A 15,659-nucleotide genomic window follows, 5' to 3' on the forward strand; every position below is an offset into this window, starting at 1 on the left:
TTCATTTAGGAAAATTGCATTTTTACCTTCTGACAATGTACAGATCACTCTGTAGTTCACATTGTATTGCCAACCAACATATGTATAAACTATATTTACAATTGTGTGTTTAGTGTGCTTAGTGTGATGATTCAAAGATAACACTAATAAACAGTTTGTAAAGAGTTGCATGTCAAATAGTATCTTGTTTAGTTTACATGCACAATTGTATCAAAGATTTCTCCTACAGAATATATTGTTTTGATAGTTCTGTCAGGGACAAATCTACTGATATCCAGAAAACAAAGTAACTCTACTTTGTTAGGAAGGGTGCTTCACAGTTGGCCCCATTTGGTTGCTGCTAATTTATCTGCTGTGAATTTTGCATAAAAAGTCTTGGCCATAGGTAAGTGATAAATTCAAAACAGAATGATTTATTACAGGAAATGTTTAATGCACATTCCTGATATGTCCGTTAACATAATTTGTCTTTACAAATCGCAAACTGGGTTCGCATCTCAGTTGGCCCGTAATACTCTAGTGCCAATGCATTTCGGATAAAACCTTCATCAGGGCGGTATTTAGGCAAAATTGATGTCACATGACTGATATTTCATTCATCTCTAGTAGATGTTCAACGTATTTAACACTTTAAACCAATGCATCTTAGTGAAATCAATACGAAAACACATACCATTCCGTGAGCGAGCCACATCCGTTTACATAGGTAGATGAAATAAAACAAAATTGAAGTGTCAATTAGTTAATTGATAGTGTAATGTTTACTATGTGTATCCGCAAAATCTGAATAAGCATGTCCTACCTGAGTCATGCCAGTTTCTCGAAAATGTACTTCTGTACACAGATACATCTATAATAAAAATAAAGACTTGTAACCCTATTGCTGATGTTTAGAAAGAAAACCTATAGTCAATTGGACACGGATAGTACTTACTGAGCAGCTTGTCCTCTCAGGACGTGTAAACCGAATGAGCCGGTGAATTACGCGCTCACGGCAAGTTTGCTTTCTTTTTATGTGTTACCATGGAGACAGGGCGAGGCGTCGTGGTCCAGCAGGAGCACGTACGCCTCACGCCCCACCCCCGGGAGCGAGCCCTGGGGCGGGGATGTCTCCAAGGAAACGGACGCTTGGGAAGCGCATGTTCGTGTGAAGAAGGTGCGCGTGCGTATATATGCAATTTACTTAGAGAAACGAATGTAGATGTTTGTACGGAGAAAAGAACCCTCTCCGTGTATGTCTAAAGAAACGGCGGGGTGGGCCAGAGGCTACTCCTAATGCTCTTACAATGAGGGATATCAAATGTGTCATATCATATATGGTTGGCGGTGTCATAGTAAGGTATGCTGGAGGTCCGGTAATGGCCTCAGGCTATCCTGTCGAGAGTGGAGGTGGTTAGTCGAAATACAAGTACTAATGGTGCCTAGCATGTAATAAATGTGTACAACAGAAAATCCTAGAAAGCCAAAAAACAGCCCTTGAGGGTGAGCACTAATTTGTCCACAGAATGTGGATGGAAAGTAAAAAATGTGTTAACAAAACTTTTTGGTGTAACAAGCTTATACCTAACAATGCAATCGAACAAGTCTTATAAAAAGCACAAGAAATTGATTTCTTTGTTGAGCCCCCTAGGAGTTAGGGAGCTCAGGCGGTCAATCCTGCCCAAGGGAAGCCCTTATTTATATATTTTTATGGCAAGTTATAATCTGGATGATGAACCCTTGTATAACACCCCTCTCTTAGAATCCCCCTTGACCTCACTGAGCCAAGAAGTGGGCTTGTTTTGCAAATTTAAAAGGTTTATTTGAAAAATTAAACAATATATATATATATATATATATATCACACTTCTATAAATAAATTGATAATGGATAGTACACGTGTGAATATGAGCAGTAATCAGCAAGAGGTAATCCTACAGTAGCACAGTTCTTGGTTACTTATGAATAGGAACAGAAGAATGGGGTGGGAAAGAATGCTTTATATGGTTCAAGGAAACGCAATGATGAATGAAATGCAGTACAGAAAATAACTTGATATGGCTTCAACAAAAGACAATGTAATCACTTTTCCTTGACAATTCACCCCCCCCCCCTTTATGCAATATAAGGAGATGGAAAGAAGACACACAGTTCTCAGTAATGCAATCAAATATAATTCAGTTCCCCCCTAGCAAGCTTAGAGGAAAACAGGTATGAGTTTTAACACAGACAAGATACTTTGATGTGGTTGCAATTAAGTGAAAAATATGCTAAAAAGGCTTTTAATTCCCTATAGGGGGTTCAGGGTGGGTGATATCTAGTTTATATTAGTTCAGGCTCACTTTAGCAATGCTCTATGAGTAACTAGCAGGTTAAAACGAATTTTAGGAAAGGAAAGCAAGGAGCTGCTGATTTTTACACGTGGCTGAAATTGTGCAAAATGTAAAATCGCGGCAAATTTTATCGCGTGCGTCGAGCCTAATTACGGAGGTCCTATAAGGAGTAGCAAGTCGGTTCTAGGTTGGAAAGCCTAGAATCTTAGCTTTAAGATGACAGTTAAAACTCGCTCCTAGCACAAACGGTTCCGGAGATACGGCCGATTTAGTCAAGGTAGTTTTTTGGATTTGAAATTTTAAAGCTCAGAATGACAGATGACAGTTTTCAGTTTTAAAGATGACAGAATGACACGATTCTAGGAGACAGTTCTAATAGGCTAAAATAGTTTGGATTAGAACATTTTAACTAAGAGATTGGTTTTGCACAGTGAGTACTCACACTATATTTTTGAAATAAGCCGTCAAGGTCAGGTTGGACGGGACTTCCGGCGGGTGGTTCTGAAGTCCCGGCTATCTGGGTCAGCTCTGCTCTCTGGGTCTGTCAAGCACCGGTTCTGCTCACAGCGGTTTGGTTTGTGGTTCTCTCTGGTTCCGGATACAGCACTGCTTTCTGGATACAGCTATAGGTTCTTGCAAAAGTTATTGGCAAAAATTAAAACAGCTCGCCCGGCTGTTGAATAGTTTGGTTGGTTTTGAGGCCTGCTGAAGAGGATTCAGCTTGTCAATTCAGGCCTCTCCGCTACGAATTCTGAAGTTGATTTCTGCTACAGGTTCTGGAGATTGATGGATTTGAAGTCTGGATCTCTGGATGTGAAGTCTGAAGTCTCCCGGCAAAGCGTCCCGCAAGAAAGTGGAAAGTGAATGTCCCCACCTGTCCTGCACTGTCTGCTTTTATGTGTTTAGAAAGTGGGTGTGTGCGTGGCATAACTGAGCCTGCCCCTCTCTACTTGTCATTGGCCCAATTCTCCCCTCTCCCATGATTGGGGGAAGGAAATGGATTGTCATCATGATGAGGTCTGTTTATGGGTCAGAGGTTCCTCCCCTGGTCAATTTGCCCACAAATCTATATTTGATTCAAATACATATTTCCCAGATACACAAGTGGTTGACATTACATGTACATATTACAGATGAATTAAGACAGGTCTCTATTCAAGCCCCATGTTCCTGCGAGCTGGGATTCAGAAATGACAACATTTTGCGCTTTTTGATCGGTTTAACAATATCGGACATTTACCAAAAATTACACAAATGTGCGCAAGGAGAATGGACATTAATTGATGAAGTGTCAGATTTTTAACATGCAGACATTTGGAGTAAGACGCTATTTTCCGTTAGCAACCCCCCAGAATACACCACAGGGTCCTAACACCTCTTAAAACGTGCACAGAAAAATCACAAAAATAATGATATTACTTATATAATTCTGACAAGTCCGTACTATGAATTATCCATCTTTTTTTTTTAAATTATGCTCTGGTCCAAAGGGGTGTGCTTTCCCCCAAGCACATGGTGGAGTTTCTGGTTTGTCCACTTCCCCCAAGTTCAGTTTGCTTTCACAGGCACTGCCCCTCCCAGTTTCTCCCAAGAGGAAGCCATTTACGACCCCCCCAATACAACATTTCCCTGAGTCCAGGACAGGGCTTTGTTCAATTTCCTGCAGTCTGCAGGTACCCCTCCCTTAATTCAATCAGAGAGGTGTGATCTCCTTTTGGTGGGGGCAGCAGGATGCAGCCAGGCCTGGGAAGAGTTGTTGAGCCAGTTCAACTCCTGTCGGGGGTAGTTGTCAGGCAGAATTCAGCTAAATGTCACTTTCGTTCCCAGTTTTCTATATTCAAATCCAACTTTCATGCAGCTATTTTTTATATATACATTAAATAATTACTTCCTTCAAGTCATTTCAGAATATAGTTTTACATTGTATCCACCTCTTAGCAAGTCTTTCCTTGGCCTGGTTTGGGTTCATTTGTTCAGTTTTACACCAAAGTCTGGTGGTTTTAAAATGCCGGCTTTCTGATAGTGGTGAGCACCGGTATTGCATCCATTTCTGACATTAAGTTCTGGGTTGCTTTTGGCAATCAGCATTGCCATTCCCAATGGTTTCAGGCTACTGTGTGTGTAGCCCAATGGTGGTTTTAGGCAGTGCCCTCCTGTTCTCACAACATAGGCAAAAATGGGTGGCAGCCTATTCTTCATGTTTTCCCTGTGCACTCTCTGGGGAGTTCTGGCCATCATGATGTTTTCAATGCCAGTAACGCACAGTTTTATGGTAGGGCTTGGATGCATGGGTAAAAACATCCCACAGTACAGCATGTTAGCAGTACTTCCAAATGAGTATGAGCAGTATTGTATGCAATATTAACGTTCTAAAGCGTGATGGGGTGCATGCATTCATATGATATAGTTATGTGACATCTAAACTTGCCATGGCATGGGCTCAACCCCTGGATCTTTTACAAACCTAGCAACACCCCTGGACTGGGATAAGGGTTGGTAGCTTTCAGTGGGCTACACCGTGGCTATATTGAGCGCCAAGAAGAGCATTACTACCTGTACTGGGTAAGGGAAGGTGCGAGTTCCTCGTGGGGCAGAACAGGTCATAGGACAGTGAACTGCTGAGTGGCTATCTTGAGCGCAAGACGCCACACAGTCGCTATCCCAGTTTGTTTAATATCGGGCAGGTTGTCACTCAATCGGGTATAATATATTACCTACTTTTGAGCCTATTAGGACGCAGAGTCCAGCAGACTGTAACTGTGACCCAATTCTTGTCTCTCAGTGTAGCAGGGAGCAGAACCCCAAACAATCTAGATGTTTCACAAGCCTATCTCAGACCGCAACAAGGGGTGTATATCTAACCTATACAATATGGGTCAGATGCGAAGTAGGCAAACTTACTCCAGGGCCAGTTGCAAGACTGCACCAAATAGGCCAAGTGTAAACTGAAACTGTGGCCACCTTACGCACTTCGGTTAAATGCAAACTGTTTCAACTTGACACAGTTAGGCTAATTGTAAACTCACACAATTAGATGAAATGCCAGCTGTTGCAACTTTGGTCAATTTAGGCTAAATGCAAACTGTGGCCAATTTACAAGGGTAGGCTAAATGCAGACTGTGGCCGACTCGCACAAGTGGATTAAATGCAAACTGTTGCGATTGAGGAAATTAGGCCCAATGCCAACTGCAGCCAACTCCGACAGGTAGTTTAAATGCAGTCTTCTGTAGCTTGAGGCAATTAGGCTAAATGCAAACTGTGGCTATCTTGCGCAGTCAGGTCTATCTAAGAAGGTAGTGGTGGCAGCACCCAGCACAATGCCAATGAGCAATTAACTCCAGGATACCGCCCAGCTCCTGATGAGACCCATTGCATTCTGAATAAGGCACGGGTGTTGGAAGGTCCAACAACAAATGTTATTTTCAACATTCAGTTCACCAGGGGGAAGTGCCATAGGGACACAACTAGTATCCCGCAGCCATGTCGATCATTGGAAATATAAATAATGCAGCCAATTCTGCACCATGCCTTCCCTCCACACTTACACAGAGCTTACATTGCTACAAACCACATCATACCTATGATAAACCCTTATTTTCACCTGTGTACTGAGCAGACAGTTTGGGGAGTTTGACTGAAATCGGGAAAAAACAGAATTTAACATGTCACATGATTGGCAGTACAATCCATCGGGGTGGCTCATCCATAATGGGCGCCAGAACATCAAGCCACCCATTCTAGACAAGCGGCCAAGCAAGCCCAGTGAAAAAACTAAGCACACCCTCAGCTGCACCAATCCTCTGAGCGAATTCTCCTGGGCTGGACTTTACTGTCTAAGGAAAATCTGGTTTCCCTTTGACAGTTTGTGTACCCCACGCTTGTGTCCACTGAGCCTTACAAGAGCAGAGGCATTTTGCTTCCCCAACCGTGCATGGTCTATTGAGTATGCACAATGAGGTATTGCCATTTTGAATGAGTTTAGAGGGCACTCCTGAGCCTCTCGGAACTTTCAGATCACTTGCAGTGTCATGGGAGAGTTCTGGATGCTGTGAATCCATATGGGGGCACCAATGAATGTGTATTGGTACAGGAGTGAATTTGTATGAATGCTGAATAAATGTGTGTGGTTCTTTGCATGTGCACTCGGGAGTGGACATTTATTTGAGGGGGTGGCTGGGTCATTAATGCTACAGTCAGGTTAGGTTTTCTTACTTCTAGCCTGGCATTTTTTACTGGGCATCAAGGTTAAAACAAACATGATAAATGCTGCTACTCAGCTAGACTGGCTTGCATTGCTGCAATCATTCTGGTTACATTCCCTGATTCCGGAATGGAATTTGTTTACTGCGCATCAAGGGTAAAGCAAATATGATACGTGTTGTTATGTGGCTAGACTGGTCAACACTGCAGCAGCCAGTATGGTTACGTTTTCTGACTCGGATGGAATTTTTTTACTGGGCATCAAGGTCAAAGCAAACATGATAAATGTTGTCACATGTTTAGACTAGCCTATATTGCTGCAGCCAGTCTGGTTATGTTTCCTTACTCTGTTACAGCATTGTTTTACTGGGCATCAGTATTAAATATTAAACATTATGAGAATCTTGGCATCAAGGTTACAGCAAACATGTTAAGTGTTTTTATGTGGCAAGACTGGCCTACATTGCTGCAGCCAATGTGGTTACATGTTCTTCCTATAGCACAGCCTTTTCTTTGACAGGGCATCAAATTAAATATTAAACATAATGAGTTTTATTACGTGGCTAGACTGTTCTATATTGGTGCAGCTAGTCTGGATATATTTTCTAATTGCAGCATAGCACTTTTGACTGACAAAGTCAACAGCAGTATATTACTATATGGTACTACTGGCATGTACTGGTGCAGCATGTATGTGCACAGCCAGCATGAAAATGTTTTTGTATGCTGGCATATATTGTGGAAAAAGTCATCAAGAAAATGAGTTGGAAAATGCTCTGGGAAACAGAATGCAAACGGTGTGGCTTATGAGTCAATTTTACACAGAAAGTATACTGTAAAATGCATAATTTTAATCCATTATTTTTCAAATGTTCCAGAGGAGAGAACACTCCCAAGAACACCTTGGTTTGTTTGGGCGCCCATGCTAAGGTCAGTGCTCATACATTTTCGCCTGAAACATTTACGCCCCTCAAATTTAAAAACTCACCAGCTGCCACTGCAATCCATACTCTCAGGGCCCGATTATGAACTAGGCGCAGTGAGCATGCTAAACAGCACGCTTCACTGTGCCTTTTCCTGAAGTCAAGGTACCACGCTTATAGTGAAGTGGGCCTCAGCGTCAGCGCAATGCACGACAGTGCATTTTATGCAATCCTCCTGTTTTTATAGATAACAGGCGGATTGCAATCTTGGCAGCAGTTTTGTTAAATATCGAGTTAATCGCAATTTAACTAAGCAGCTGCCGAGACCACGGCACAACAGAAGAAACATGTATTGGTGATTAAGTAATTTACCAAGCATATAACATCTTTATAAATACACCTGTGATTAAACGCAAAAGGGTGTTTGGGTGCTACTGCGTGGCTGCAAGTTTAAGCAGCATTTTCTTTAGGTTGGAAATGAGCACAGAACACTTTAGATCAAAGCCCCCAGCTTTGCCGAACAGTCCTTTGAGAAAGCTGGGTCTTCCTTGTCAGGGGCAGGCGTATGGCATACTTACCAGTAACCACTGTCATCGGAGGCACTTCTCCACAACAGCGACACCAATGCGGTCCCGTACATGGGCGCCACTTTTTTGTAGTTGCAAAAAAGTGGAGGAGTGCAACAAGAATCCGCATGTAAAATGACCAATAATAAAAGTGCTGGTTGCTAGGTCGGTTTATCGCCCTTCCTAGCAACCGGCGCACATATTCCGAAAGTGGTGCACTCATTCCGACTTCGGAACAATGCGCCTACCGAAAATGTCGGAAATGCTTTCTACAACGTTTTCGGTACTTAACACCATGTTCAGAATCGGGCCCTCAGTCTCAGAACCAAGAACCTTTCTGTCGCTATATGAGAATGGCTCCCTTACATGGAAAATTCGGCCTGCCAAGTTGGGAATACCGCGTATTTCCTGCAACAGACTGGAGTGTAATAACTAAACATAACAGCCACGGACAGCCAACGCTACAGGTTTGGGTGGCAGATCCTACTGCTTTTTACAGGGGCAGGTCACTTATGTGACTCTAAGGCAGGCTGCTTGAGACCGACCCAGGGCAAAGCATGCAACACATCTGTTAGTCTGTCTGTGCGGTGGGCGGGTAAGTGATCACTCTGAGTGATGGGCTCAGACCAATCCACTCACCTCACAGCTACATGACTCTGTCCTGCAATCTGGCCGGGACAGGCCTTAGGTGAACCACCAGTGAAGGCAAGTGGCAGAGCGTACCACCATCACACAGCATCTGCATATCAGACTGAGGAGGGTACCAGTCTCCATGTCGTTCAGTTATTCATCTTCCACTGCAGGAATAAATATCTATTGCCCAGGCTGCTGCTACAGAGCAGAGCAGTGGCAAACGTTGCCTCCTAGCTCTGTGTGATTAACTTCTGTGAAGTTAGGTAATTGAATTCTGTGTTAACTTACCATTCAGAATTATACATTTTAAAACATTTGAACATCTTTCAATGTTGTGCTGTTCTATGAGTTGTGTATTTTAGAATGCTCCAGTGGTGGCAACAATGTATTTTTTGTATTTTGCTGTGACGTAATTGTTATGCGAAGTATAATTTTTGAAACTTGAAAAATCCTACATCTTTTTGGTCACAGAATGTTGGCAAGTATGCTACTATAATTTTCTTTAATGGATGTGCGTCGCCTGGCGGATTAATTTACAGAGGAGACTACCTAAAACACCACAATTTTACGCAGACACCAAACAACTTCCTTAGAGATTCAGATTGGAACCCGTAAAACAACCCACTGTATCACATACCATCGGGTGGGTGACGCGCGAGGACGTGACTACCATAGAATCCCGCTGATTCCGCCAGCCTCTCAACTGAACGTGACACGTGCTTCGTTTCACGTCTGCTCTGCAGACTCCAGAACGCGGCCCTTTGGGTATCTCACACACGCAGTCATCTTGTTCGCTCGTTTCATGATTTCATGCACTCTTTGAAAGACACTCATATGTGCTGTGTACTTACTGCGTCAGAAGAGGGGCACGGGTGGAGAGTTCTCCCAGGAGAGCGTGCAGCTCGTGTAAATCACCACGAGCATCCCACAGAGGTTTGAGACGAGGATAGAAAAAGCAGAACTGAGGCGGCACAACTTCCTCATATCGACTAGCGATCATTGCGACAGGCCTTCTCTTTCTGGCACCACCAGCCTCCTCTTTCTCTCCCTGGGGTTTTTAAAAAAGTTGCTCAAGCGAGCGATTGCGTTATTCACGCGTGTGTCGCGGAATGAAAAGTGTTCCAAGCATCAAAGAAAGGTGCTGCCGCCCTGGCCGGTAGGCTCCTCATATTTCACTGTCAATAGTTACTCACACACTGGGCTTTAAAAGTGGGCCGAATCCTAGTCCCACTCCCACCCACTAACATCTTCCCAACCCCAGACGTGCTTCTGCCCCTGCAAAGGCAGGGCGTATCCCCGAATGGCTGGAGGCCCGACAAAGAAATGGCACATGACGTCTATATTTGTTTAAGGAGTTATATATGTGGTATAGTCAGTGTGTCTGCTAAACGAACAACCTTACTAAGGTTGACTTAACAAAATATATTCACCTGGGTGTAAACGGAGCGTGATAAAAACGGAAAAAGACATTAACAATGATAAGGGTTTAAAGGAGCAGGAAAAGGCTGGGGCATGAAAAAGCAACCTGGCCAAAACCAACCAAAATGAATCTGTCTTTTTTAAGAAGGTGTTTTTTGCAACTGTGTTATAACATGGAACCCTGGAAGGCCATTCCCCTTTCCCTCGGTTACCCAGGCCACACCTCGTACACATGTGTCATAGTTACTCAAGCTCCGGAGTCCGGACACTTCTTATTTGAGCCTTCATGTGCATATGTCACTGCCTTTTGCTTCACCCCTAGCTTTCTCCAGTTGAAAGGCATTTCCATAAGATCATGCAGTGTTGTAGTGAATTAATACTTGAAGGAAGACAGGAGCCAGGCAGGGATTTCACCAGGGCTTTATTTTCCGGATAACACTGGAACTGATCTTGCATAAATGACATCCGGAATTACAAAGGCCAACGTGGCCAACGGGGGCTGGGCTGCAGTAGAAGAAACGGTGCAGCTATAATGTTAAATTAGTCCCGTGCTCGGAGGAGCCGGGAGGACGCAGCTGTCCGTGTCCTCAGCTCGTCCTGTAATGCGCGCGTAGCGCGCGGGGGCGGAGCCGAGGGCGTGAGCGAGATCTCGCGAGAGCGGGGCTCTCGCGACATCTCTACACACCTCCCTTTTTCCAATGCGGAACGGGTTCACTGTAACACATAGTCATTGTATCTCACCGGTCTTCTGTGCTCCCTTCGGGGCCTCTCACTGGTTGCAGGGCATGGTCTCTGCTGATCCAGTTCTGGACTCACATTGGGTTCTTCCCGTTCTGTTTCGGTTTCATCTCTTTCTCCATCGCTTCCTTCTGGTTCTCGTTCCTCGTTTCTCCGGTCCTCTCTTTCAGTCTCTAAGTGGGGTGTCTCTGGGGTTCTCGCTTCTTCTTGCCTTCGCTGGTATAATGCTACCCTTTCAAAGTTCCACGTGCGCCCGTCTTCTGTGCGGACATGATTTGTTCCTTTGTGAGTTACCTTTATGGGCCGACTATACCGGGATCCAGTGGCTTGGTCCTTTCTTGGCAGTTTGATTTTGACCCAGTCCCCTTCTTCTATGTTGGGCGCTTGCTTTGTATTTCTTCTTTCATCACTCCACAATTTCATGCGTGTCTTGTTTCTCTCCATGCGCCATACCACTTCTGTCATGTTAACAGCTTCATCTTCCCTTACTTTCGCCAGCCATGGTGGAATGAGGATGGGTGCCGCACTCCTCCCTCTCAACATTTTGAACGGGGATATTTGAGTAATTCCATTTGGCGTGAGCCTGTGGGCCGCTATGGCTTCTTTGGTGGTTTTGAGGGGGTCCATTCCCGACGCTGTTGCGAGTCGGATGGCCCCTTTTATGAACTTGTTCGCCCTCTCCACAAGTCCAATTGCCTGGGGGTGATACAAGGCCGCCTTCTTTTGTTTGATGTGGTTCTTTCTTAAAAATGCTTCCATGTCTTTGGAAACTAGTTGCACTCCATTGTCTGTGACGACTTCTTTGGGGAGGCCTTCCCTTTGGAATATTTCAGTGAGCACCTGTATGACTGTCTCTGTGGTTATGTTCGGGACGAACTCGGCTTCCACCCACTTGGATAGATAGTCGACCAGCACTATGCCGTATTTGTGTTCTGTTTCCATCGCCTCCAGGGGCCCTATGAAGTCAATGCCCACTTTGGACCATACCGCTTCTGGTATCTCCGTGGGTATGAGAGGTGCTTGTCGAACCTTCAGTCTTTTGTCACTGTTTAGGCATTCATGGCAGCGCTCTATCATGGCGCGTATTTCTTGGTCCATAGACGGCCACCAGTAAGCTTCTCTCACCCTGCGGCGGGTCATCGTGTTCCCGAGGTGTCCCGCATGGGCCCTGCAGAGAATGGTGCGCCTCATTCCTGTGGGGGGGATGATTTGATCCATTTTCATGATTATCCCCTCCGTTTCCGACAACTCATCTTGCACCTTCCAATATGGTCTCATGCCTTCCGGCAGTATTTTCTCATTTGGCCAACCTTCTTTGATCCATTTGCGAATCTTGGCCATGGTTGGGTCATTCACGTCCTCTTCTTCCCAGTGTCTCTCACTGAGTTCCAGGTAGTCTGGGGCCCTTATGTCTGATATGGATGAGGCAATGCATTCTCTGTGTAGGAATGTGGTAGCCCTTTCCTTGTTTTCTGGCAGTCTCGACATGCAGTCGGCTTGCGAGTTTTTCCATCCGGAGATGTGATGGATTTCAAATGTGTATTCCTGTAGTTTCGCTGCAATGCGAGCTAGTCTGGGCGTGGATGTTTTGGTGCCTCCCGGACTAAGCATGTGGATTAGCGGCTTGTGATCTGTCACCAGCTTGAACTTTGTGCCCCACACATATGTTCTGAAATGTTCGACTGCCCATGCGCATGCTAGCATTTCTTTTTCAATGGTGGAATAGTTCTGTTCCGCCTCTGATAGTGCCTTCGATGCAAAGGCCACCACATGTTCGGTGTCACCTCTCCTCTGCGTTAGCACTGCTCCTAGTCCGTACGCACTGGCGTCAGTGGTAATGACTGTATCCCACTCTGGGTTAAAGGGTTGAAGACATGGAGCTTTCATGATTTGTTGCTTTATGGTGTCCATCGCCCTCTTCTGGGGTTCTCTTCACAAAAATTCTGTCCCTTTTTTGAGTAGATGGCGTAGGGGTGAAGTGGTTTCTGAAAACTTTGGTATGAATTTCGCATAGTACTGAGCCAATCCCAGAAAAGACCTCACCTCTTCTTTGGTGGTGGGTTCAGGAGCTTTGGTGATGGCTTGCATAAGATTTTGTTTTGGGCTGATGCCCTTTTCCGAAATCTTGTACCCCAGATATTCAACTTCTTTTACTCCAAATGAACATTTCTCGTGACGTAAACGCACTCCTGCTTCTTGTAGTTTGTTGAGAACCACTTTGAGGGTGGTATCGTGCGTCTGCTTGTCCCTTGCATAAACCAATATGTCATCCTGAAAATATACCACATTTTTGACTTTCCTTAGTAGGACGTCCATCATGCGCTGAAAGGCCGATGCAGCTGATGACAACCCGAAAGGCATTTTGGTGAATTGAAACGTGCCAAATGGCGTGATAAATGCCGTAAGGGGTTTCGATTCTTCGTGGAGCTGTATCTGATGATATGCATTTCTCATGTCAAGTTTTGAGAATATTTTGGCCTCTTTCATTAATAATATGAGTTCGTTTATGCTTGGGAGCGGGTAATTGTCCGTGATAACTTCTAAGTTGAGGCTGCGCAGGTCTATGCACACCCTTAATTCCTGTGATTGGGGTTTCTTTATCAGGACGACTGGGCTTAACCATTCGGACGCTTCAATTTCCTCTATCACTCCTTCCTTCTTCATTTTGTCTAGCTGTTGTCTCAGGGTGTCCCTTGCTGTGGCCGGTACTGGTCTCACCCGGTGCTTGACAGGGACGGCATTTCTTTTGAGCACAATTTTGTGAATAAAACTTTTAATGTGCCCCGGCTCCTCCGAGAAAAGTGTTGGGTAATCGCTCTTGACAACGGATTCGCTCCTCGTATGGACTGATAGAACTTGATCTTCTGTGCTGGGATCCAGTCTGATTTTTAGTTTGTCCTGATCATCCCAGCCCAAAACAGCAGGCCCTTCATGGCTGAAGTAGACTCTGGTGATGGTTTCTCTTCCTTTGAATTCGACTTTGCCGTTGATATACCCTAGCAGTTTGACTGAAGCCCCCCCAAACACCGTGGGCTTGTGTCGTGTGGTGAGTACTTCCACTTTCTCCTTACCCAGCATGTCTTTGTATGTCTGAAGGGGTAAGATGGTGAGGTCCGACCCGGAATCTGCATGACCCTTGTCTCTCTTCCATTGATTTTGATCACGCAGTGGGGCTTCTCTCTCCTGGCTCGTGTGCTGTTCACCATTATGACTGTGGGTCTACCCTCCTCATCTGAAGAGGATTCCCTTTCCCTTGTGTATTCTGTGGTGAGGCTTGTGACTTTCTTGTTCCTCCATCGACACACTATCGAGAAGTGTCCTATGCATTTGCAGACGGAGCACTCCTTGTCTCTGGCTGGGCACTCTCTGTCAAATGCCAGGTGTTTGGTGCTGGTGCACCTATGACACTTGAGGGGTTCTTTCTTGCTGTTTCTTGCTTCTCTCGTGTCTGGTGCAAACTTTTCCTTTCTCGGACGGAATCCCACCGCTTGTGTTTCGGTGGGAACTTGAGCCCCTGTAAACTCTTTCCTTCTTCCCGCTGTTTCCTCTACTGCTCTGGCAATTTCGACGGCTTTTTCTAACTGTAGCTCTTTTTCGAGGATGAACTTATCTTGGACTTTCCGACTGTTGGTGTGGACGACTAGCATGTCGCATATGCGGTTTTCCGCATTGGTGCCGAAGTTACACAGGGCTGCTAGTTCCCTTAATTTCGTGACGTAGTCATCGACGGGTTCAGACTGCTCTTGTTTTCGAGTGTAAAACCTTATTCTATGGAGTACTGTGTTCTCTTTGCTGGCGAACCTCTTAATGATTCTTCTAACCGCCTCCTTAAACACATCATCATTGTCGTCATCTACTAGTATCGGGGTAAGGCCCTCGAATATTCTTTGCCCTTCCACCCCTAAGGCATTGAGTAGCATGGCCCTGCGTCTCACCGCTGAAAATCCTGATCCACCCATAGCCTCCACGTACGTCGTGAACAGGGGCTGCCATTGTGGCCAAGGAATGGCAGGCCTACCTGGCGTTTGTAGAAAGGGTGGCGGCGGCGTGGCTCCCTGCATGTTTCTGCACGGTTTCTCGTGGTGATCCTCGTCGCCAATTTATGTAGTGAATTAATACTTGAAGGAAGACAGGAGCCAGGCAGGGATTTCACCAGGGCTTTATTTTCCGGATAACACTGGAACTGATATTGCATAAATGACATCCGGAATTACAAAGGCCAACGTGGCCAACGGGGGCTGGGCTGCAGTAGAAGAAACGGTGCAGCTATAATGTTAAATTAGTCCCGTGCTCGGAGGAGCCGGGAGGACGCAGCTGTCCGTGTCCTCAGCTCGTCCCGTAATGCGCGCGTAGCACGCGGGGGCGGAGCCGAGGGCGCGAGCGAGATGTCGCGAGAGCGGGGCTCTCGCGACATCTCTACAAGTGTCAAAATGTGATGGTTATTTCTACAGTATTACCCAATTTGTTCGAACACAATTGTTCGAATGACCCAATTGATCGAAAGTCAAGGGTCCGAATTGACCTTTGCACAATTGACCGCACACATATATATATATATATATATATATATATATATATATATATATATATATATATAAAGGGGGGTTGCGGGGGGGGTTCCCCCGCAGATATGTAACAATTGACCTTCACAATTCGGTCAATTGTGCAAAGGTCAATTGTGATTCGAACAATTGTAGTTCGAACAATTCGTATACATCCATTTCTACATATAGCAGATATTGACATGATATCCCCAGGTACTCATGCAGGGTAAATGTCACGGCATGTCAACGTTTTCATGTGTGTGGGGGGGAGCGTGAGAAGTGGGGGGGGGGTGTGACAGACAAAGTAATCTCCCTAGATATTCT

The 15,659-nt window shown here is 45.2% G+C and overlaps 1 protein-coding gene across 2 annotated transcripts in view; it reads right to left on the reverse strand.

The window, feature by feature from the left end:
- The window catches only part of LOC138528594 (myelin-associated glycoprotein-like), an 889,265-nt gene extending 879,705 nt beyond the window's left edge, over nt 1–9,560 (reverse strand). Inside the window, exon 1 of one of the 2 annotated variants that reach the window (XM_069640378.1) lies at nt 9,486–9,560. The gene's annotated coding sequence lies outside the window, so the exon portion shown is untranslated. Of the gene's footprint in view, nt 1–9,271; nt 9,434–9,485 lie in introns of those variants that run through there. The other variant, XM_069640386.1, reaches the window with a different exon arrangement.
- Nucleotides 9,561–15,659: the final 6,099 nt, after the last annotated feature.

The sequence above is a fragment of the Ambystoma mexicanum genome, chromosome 1q (assembly GCF_040938575.1).
Source record: "Ambystoma mexicanum isolate Mex_15411 chromosome 1q, UKY_AmexF1_1, whole genome shotgun sequence".
Classification (NCBI taxonomy): domain Eukaryota; kingdom Metazoa; phylum Chordata; class Amphibia; order Caudata; family Ambystomatidae; genus Ambystoma; species Ambystoma mexicanum.